The 7,961-nt window shown below is 60.2% G+C and overlaps 1 long non-coding RNA gene across 1 annotated transcript; it reads left to right on the top strand.

Annotated features, from left to right (window-relative positions):
* Nucleotides 1-474: 474 nt before the first annotated feature.
* On the top strand, nt 475-4,806 carry LOC145536994 (uncharacterized). The gene is made up of 2 exons (XR_014076211.1): nt 475-774; nt 3,267-4,806. It is a non-coding gene; the product is annotated as an uncharacterized LOC145536994 (long non-coding RNA).
* The last annotated feature ends 3,155 nt before the right edge of the window (nt 4,807-7,961 follow it).

Here is a 7,961-nt window from a genome sequence, read left to right on the forward strand (position 1 = left end):
TTTCCCAGCTGGGAGCAGAGCTCAGGAGGGCAGGACCGGCTGTGCTCCCCGGGGTGCCTTCTGCACGACGCCTTCCTCCCCCTCCCCCCGCCTCCTGCAGCATCCCCACCCGCTGCCTCCGAGGCCTCCCTGGGCTCCGGGCGGGCGGGCCGGCCTCGCTCGGTGTCCCTCTGTGGCCCGCGGTGCCGAGTGTCCCCTCTTTCCTTGTCTCCCCTCCCTGGGCTGCGTCTCCAGAGATTCCCTGAAACTCCCGCCCACCGTTCTCCTGCCTCCTCTCCCTTTAAATGTCCGTGGTGACAGCGGGGTTTGGGGAAGGGGTTGCTCCCCACGTGCGGCTTCCTCCTTGTTGGCCCAGAAGCCTGTGAACTCCATCCCGGGCACCAGGGGACGGACGCTCAGAGGCAGAGGTCAAGGCGCTGCTCACGCGGCCAGAGCAGGTCCGGGTCTTGGGCCCCTGGAGCCCCTCCCTCAGGTTCAGACCGGGCTCTGGAACTTTCTGCTCCCCATGCTGAGGCAGGGTCTGGACTCGCCCCCCGGCAGCCTGTGGTCTCTTTGTCCACGGACCATCTGGGGCCCTGGGCACAGTGAGAGGGTGGCTGGGGCGTGGCTGGGGCGTGGCAGGGCGGCCCCCTCGTGTACTTCCAAGTCCTGGTGTCCACTCACCAGCTGCGCCAAAAGGACAGCAGGCCAGTGTGCTGTGAAGCCGGGAGGCGTCCTTGTCACTGGGCTGAGCGGGTGACGAGCGGCGATGTCCAGGAGAGGAAGTGACAGAGGGTGAGTTTCGGGCCCAGACGCTGGCCTGGCCATCAGCCTGGCCCTCCCGCAGGGAGATGCTCTGGCAGGGGCAGGCTCAGCGGGCCTGACCGCTCCCCCCGGGGCTCCAGGGACCTCCCTCTAGACTCTGGGGGCTGGGTTCTCCTGGGACCCTGGGGAGCAGTCTCCCTGCACTGCCCTGCTCCCTGATGAGCTGGCCCTTCGCACTGGCTCAGAGGACGCCCAAGGCTCTGTTCTCGGCGTGGGAGGGAGGCCGCTCAGCCAAGCAGCGAGGCTCCATGCGCCCCCGCCTGCGCAGCTGTGCTGGAAACCCGCCCGGCGGAACTGCGCCAAGGCCCCGGAGAAGGGCCGCAGCATCGCGCTTTCCCATGACCGCCCCAGCGCCCCCAGCCCCACGCCTGCTGAGGGCTGGGGCAGGCTGACGCTCAGGTCATGCCTGGATGCGCAAGAGGCCATTTTCTCGCCGTCTGGCACACTATTCGTTGTAGATGAAACGATCAAAAGCCTTCTTAGGTATGTTCAGAACACAGTTGAAACCCAAGGCGACCCCACGTGGGGGGAGGTGTGGCTTCCATCAGAGCAGGATGCTGCAAAGTCTCACGTGGTCCCACTCCCCAGATTTAAATGGCTTGAAACGTTTGAGAAAGGGGGGCTTCATCTGGAGACTGGAGGCCTGCAGAGGTCCTGGGCATCCTCTCCCCCGAGGGTCAGAGGAGAGGCAGGAGAGACCCAGGGGGCGAAGGGAGTTGGCTGCTGGAGCCGGTGGGTGGGCGAGGCTTCGTGGCAAGGACTTTGCCTTTGCCGACCATTTGGGTCTCTGGATCCTAACGTCCCTCCTCAGCCTGAGGCTCCTAGAGGCAAGTTCCTTCTGGATCAGGGCTCTGCCCTCAGGCCAGCATCCGCACCCAACTTCCCATCCCCCAGGCCCCTCGTCAGCGTCTCCAGCAAGGGGGAGGTTGTGAGCGAGGTGTCCAGACCTCCTACCCTCACACTGACCAAGGACGCGGCAGACAGAAGTGCGCTTTATTAAAAAGCCCCAGTTTGTTTTTTTACCAAAACACTTGATGGCTTTTTACCAAAACTTGGTGGCTTGAACAGAAAAGCATGTCCACCATTTAGGGGGTCAGGGTCCTCTCAGGTTTAGTCTGCCCCCTAAATCTCTTATGAGCCAAAGAATGAACTCAGAGGAAGCAGGATGCACTGACTATTGTTGGGTCTCGGAGACGACGTGGTGGCTTTACTGCCGTGTTCCTGTGAGATTCAAGAGCCGGGGGTGGTGTTTACGCACATTCATGTCTTCCTAACAGAGGGCTGTGAGTTAGTGTTATGAGTAAATGTCTCCTAAATACTGACTGGGGCAGTTCTCTCTATGGGCTGGTTTTACCGACGCCCCTGAAGCGAGTTGAATAGACACGTTTCTGGGTCACTGCGTCCATGCTCAGCAGGACTCAGATCTGAGCCCAGGAAGGCTTCCGTCTCAGGTCACGTTCTTTGCCGTCACAGGTAGTGAGAGCTGCTTTCATTTGTCCTGAAACAGCATCCTCAGGGTTTCTAGGAGTGCGTCCACGACTGGGGTCCCCGCGGTCTCGGAAACTTGACCGACTCCCACCTCCCAGAGGCTGCCCTCTGTCTGCCTCGTGAGTTTAAGACCTTCACAAGCAGAAGGGCTTCTGTTCAATGTAGTTCGGTCTGAATGAACAGTTGGTTACTGTTTCTGTGTAATAAACTAGTCCAAAACTTGGTGGCTTGAGCAGAAGAGCATGGGTGTCCGCCACTTTGGGGGGTCAGGGTCCTCTCTGGGGTCTCTGCGGTCGTCTTGGGCAGGGCTCGGGGACAGCCCCATCCAAGGCCCCTCAACGGGGCTCTGGCCCCGGCCGGCTGCTGCCCCGGGCCCCTCCCTGTGGGCTCACGAGGTGCAGCAGCTTCCCTGGGATGGGGCTCTGGAGGCCTCCATGGGCTAGTGAGGAGGACAGTCATCGCCGTTGTCACTGGATCTCAGGAGAGACGCCAGTCCGTTCCTGCTCTGTTCTCTCGGTTGGAAAAGCGTCCCCAGGTCCCACCTGCAGGCCAGGTGAGGGGGAACATGAGGGCAGGAGCCCCAGCAGGTTTTGGAGCTCAGAGGCTGCTGGCCAGGCGCCTCCTTGGTTCCAGGCACCTTTGTAGAGGTGCGGGTGCAAAGATGAGTGAGATTCGGTTCTGGCCCCAAGGACGTTATAATTTAGTATGAGAAACGGATATATAAGCAGAGTCCTGATATAGTGTTGGAAGTAAAAGAACAGAATACTGTAGAGGTATAATGGTAGCTCGGGGAAAGAATGAGAAGGGACCAAAAACGAGAAGGCAAGGAGGGCTTCCTGGAGGAGGTGAAGCGTGAGCTGACTTCTGAAGAATAAATTCCCTCCCCAGTGCTGGGCAGAGGTACTGTGGCCAAGGTGAGCACAGAACCGGCACCCCTGGCAGGCCCGAAGTTTATGGGGCTCCTTTCTTTGCAGGAAATGCCCGCGTTTCCCTTCAATCCCTCCCTGAGAAGTGGCTGAGACCAGCACAGCTAAGTTGCTCAACGGCAGTGTCTATATTAAAAGTAACATCAGTGTTTCCCCGTTGGATCCCGCCAACCTGCACGACGCTTTTGCCAAAATAGCCTCGTAAACATCAAATTCCGAGAGAGTCAAGGAAATTATGTTAATCATCCTCCTGAGAGCACTCAAGCCAAAGGGCTGTTTGCTGAGAATGTTGACGACGGGGATGCCCTGCTCCAGGGAGCGTTCAGGTGGGCTCCTGGGCCTCTGGGGATTCCAGAGGCCCTGCTGGAGACCGGGCGGCTGACCAGCGGGTGTCGGCGGCCGGTGTTGGGGCAGAAGCTGGGGGGCGCTCGGTGAGACTCAGGGTCGGCCGCCCTGGTGGGACACGCCTCCACCGTCGGTTCAGGACCTCAGGGCTGGTGGCCACTCACTGCCCTGCACATGGGGGATGCGGGTCAGGGCTGAGAGGGAGGGGTGCCCTAGGCCCCCCGTCCAAGCTGGGGGTGTCCCAGGCTCCTGTGCACATGTGGGGAAGCCGCTTCACCGATCCCTGGTCCCCGGGGCGTCCCGCCAGCCCCCCCACACTGCAGTGATGCTTACTGGCGGGCCTACCCCCGGAAACCTGCTCCCCAGATCCCGCGGCACCATCTCCCCTCTGGTCTTCTGGGCCTAGGGTGGTGCCTCGTACAGCGTGGCTGCTCGCCGACATTTACCGGACGCCTCTAACTGGGCAGGTAGTTGGCTGCCCACCTCAACCTAGAAGAGGGAGGAGGAGGAGAATGTCCTGGAAGTTTCTGGAACACAGGCCTCCACCGTCTGTGGTCCCTTGCACTTGCTGCTGCTGGCAGGCTGGTGCCCATTGCTGAGGATGGACTCTGATCCTAGACCAGTCATCCCCCGGCTCTGTGACCTGGGCTGGGGGTCCCTCCTCTGTGGGGACCTGGGGACGGCAGAGGGTCTCACGTGGGGCTGCGGGTGACCGTCTGGACAGAGAGGTTCTCGGGGACAGCGGGCACTCACATGGCCTCCCCGCCTCTGTCTCCTGCTTCCGCCCTGTCTGCTTGTCCGTCTGCCCCAGGACATGGCCTGGGGGAGCCAGGTGACACGGTGGGGGAGCCTGCCGCTCAGCCCCCCGGCCATGACCAGGTCAGGCAGCCCCTCCCTGTCCGCCCAGCGGGGTCGGGGCCATGGTCACCGGCAGAGACGCGTGTCTGCCTCCTGTGTGGGTGGGCAAGACGGGCCTCAGAGATGGGCACCCCTGAGAGCTGGCCCTCTCCCCGGAGGAGGTGGGCCACCCGTGCGGCCGGCACCCCACTTATTATGACTTATTGTGACACCTTCATTCCCCTTTTAGTCAGAGAAGCGGAGGCTCAGAAGGGCCAGGGTGATGTTTGGGTTTTGGGGTGATGGGTCATTTTTGTTTCCATCGTGCTTCTGGCTTTTCCCTCTATTTCCTAAATGTTCTGCCCGGGGCAAACGTGGCTTTTATAAAAACAAAGCTTTTTCAGGGTATCAGGGTCTCTCCTCCTCATCACAGCTCCTTGAGGGGTCCTCTGGGGATGGGGCACTGGCAGTAACTCTTTGGGGAGCTCTGTGAGGGCGACTGGGAGTCTGGGCCCCTGTCTGAGGGCTGCATGCATCTCAGCACGGCCAGGCTGCATCCTGGGCCCCGCGCTCAGCTGAGGCATTTCTATGGGCAAATCATTATGCCTTGTTTAAAAATACCCTCTCCAAACCCATAATATGACCAGTATTTATGTTTAGTTAAAAATAGATCCTTTATTACAAAGAAACATTAAAAAAAAAATCCATGAAAGTTTTAAGAAATCTTTAAAGGAAAGATGCTTGTGGAAGTGGTTAATTACATGCTTCTGCAGAGCTGTGGGGATGCATTGATTCTTTTGTTTCAGGGATTAGATGTGAGATCCTTGAGTGAGCACAATGGCATCTAACAAGAGCATCAGGAGGAAGTCAGCGCCCCTGGAAGGAAACCACTTCTAAGCGGGCAGGGGGCCAGGAGGCGCTCCGCGGGGGCTGCAGTTAGCTGGGGAGCTCAGCCTGCCTCTTGGACACTTGCAGGAGCCCTGCTCCCTGCCCAGTCTCCCAGAGCTGTCTCATCTCACATAGCAGGCCTTCTGGGGGCCTGGGCTGGCCACCCACACTCACCTGCCAGCACAAAGCTGCCCTCCAGGCCCCTCCAGGCCTGGGGACAGGGGTGGGGGCTGCTCCTTTGCTAGAACCCGCCTGGTGCTGCTGCCTCTGCTGGACACTGTCCAGCAGCTCCCCCAGGCTGGCTGGGCCCGCAGACACTGCAGGGAGCCCGGGTGCGGGAAGCTGAGGTGGCAGGGGCTTTCCTGCCCTTACCTCCCTCTCTTTCCCAGCCCCTCTCTAGGACTCCTGTCTCTCTGAGAAGAACCTAAACAAGGTCATCTGAAGGTCCTTGAACTCCCTCTTCCCAGCGTGAGGCTGTCCCTGGGGGGGGCTCTGTTCCTCCTGCAAAGTAGAGTCTTCAGCCCCTCCTGCCCAGTGCGTGAATCCGGGCCAGCCTCGCGTGGGCCTCCAGCACCCTGCTGGTGGCTGCGGCTCTGGGCCGGCTGCCCCGCCTTTGCTGAGCTCCCATCAGGGTCCATGGAGCCCCCAGCTGCGGGCACGGCCTCCGTCACTCCTGTTTGCTGCCACAACCTTCTTCTCACAATCGAGCTTGTGTTCTAATTCTCGGAGAATTCATCGGTCGCCGAGCACGTGGCCTGAGAATCAGACTCTCCATCCACGCAGCTGCCGCAGCCTCCTAAGCCCTTTCTCCCCAGCACCCCTCCTCCTCGGAGGTGACACGGCCCCCACCCGCCCGTACCCACCAACCGGAGGCTCGGGGCCCCTCGACCCGCCCCCATCCCATCTCATCACAGCGTCTGCTGCCAAACTTGCTACCGTCCACTCGCCCACCCCACCCCATGACTCCCCGCCCGTGTCCCCGCCTCCCCTGGCCCAGGTCGGATCAGCCCTCCTCAACGGTCACCTAATCTTTGAAGCATTTCTATGTCTCCTTCTTGGTGTGAAAGTCGCTCAGTCATGTCCGACTCTTAGTGACCCCATGGACTGTAGCCCGCCAGGCTCCCCTGTCCATGGGATTCTCCAGGCAAGAATACTGGAGTGGGCAGCCATTCCCCTCTCCAGGGGATCTTTCCGACCCAGCAATTGAACCCGGGTCTCCTGCACTGTGGGCAGATTCCTTACGCCTGAGCCACGAGGGAGGCCCATCAGATGATGCTTTTATGACGTAAATGAGATCCTGTCACTCCTCTGCCCAGAGCCCCCTGGTGACTGAATGCCCATCACCCCCAGGATGAGATGTTGGCGCCTGGCTCCTCCCAGCTTCTTTGCCGGGCCGCTGGAGACCCTGTTCTGAGCCCCAAACACTCCATGAGTTCTCCAGTTCCTGTGGTTGCCTCTGGCGCTTCTTCCTGGAATCTGCATTTTCTAGCTTATCACGTGGCCATGTCCTGTCATCTGTGCGCCCAGAGCAGCTGTCCCCTCCCAGAGGCCGTCCCGACCACAGGATTCTCGGCGTCCACCGCCTGGCCCCCAGCCCCGCCCCCTGCCATCCCTACTGGGATATTAGAAGCATCTTCCTTGTAAATTACAAAACCCCAGCCCTGAGCAGCTTGAGGAAAATGGGAATCAATGGCTCTTTTAACCAGAGGAGGACTGGTTTGACCCCGGCTGCAGGGAGGTACCCATCAGAATATTTGCCCTCCTCTCGCTGGGCCCATGGCGGAGCTGACCTTGGTTTGGGGCAGGGCTGCGGGGGGCTTCCTCCATGCGCTCAGGACCTGATTAGCAGCTGGTGGAGAAAGCGTCTCTTTCCTGGTCTCCTAAGACAAGGCCCGGGGGGAGTCGCCTGGCCTGGCTGGTGGCCAGGGCTGGTCCTGGAGTGATGTGAGGTTGAGCGCTGATGGTCCACATCTGGGCGTGTGCCTCCCCAGGGCTGAGCACGCAGCCCCCATCTGCTGGACTAAGCATGGGGGGGCTGGGTCTCTAGGGCAGTGTGGTGACTGACAAGGCAGTGCTGGGCCTGCGGGGGCTGTGGATACTCCAGGGCAGGCTCCACGTCAGCTCCTGCTTGTCGTCTCCCTGAGACGCAGTAGTCTGCCGTTTCCCCTTTGTTTTATTTATTGCCGTGCATCTCCCCACTGGAACGTAAGTGCAGCAGACCAGAAGCCGCCTTATTTTTGAAGCATTGCGGTGTACAGCTGACAGCAGATGTTTGTTGGGTGAGTGAGTGATGGCAGAAATGCAGCAGCAAACCTGCGGTCCAGGCTCACGCTCCTCTTCCTCTCTCCACTGCCTCTCATACCTCGGTCTCAAACTCACCAAGGTCAGAGACCCCTCTGAGCTTGCAGGTCCCGTAAAGGTGCCCCCACGTCCTGCGTCAGGGCCCACGGGCCTGCCGTCGGTCTGTGGGTCGGTTTGACCCGAGTCCTCCTTGGTGTGAGAGGGGCTGGTGGAGGTCAGTCCTCTGTCCTTGCCACGTAGATCACCGTTGAGGTCAGCATCCACGCTGAATGAATCAAAGAATGCTTCAGTCCAGGAATTTGGGTCGCCTGCTTTCTGCAGCGATGCCTCAAAGCAGGGCGGAGGCCCTGGATTCATGCACTCACAACTCCC

This window comes from Giraffa tippelskirchi, chromosome 1 (assembly GCF_054371585.1).
Source record: "Giraffa tippelskirchi isolate mGirTip1 chromosome 1, T2T-mGirTip1v1.2.pri, whole genome shotgun sequence".
Taxonomy (NCBI): domain Eukaryota; kingdom Metazoa; phylum Chordata; class Mammalia; order Artiodactyla; family Giraffidae; genus Giraffa; species Giraffa tippelskirchi.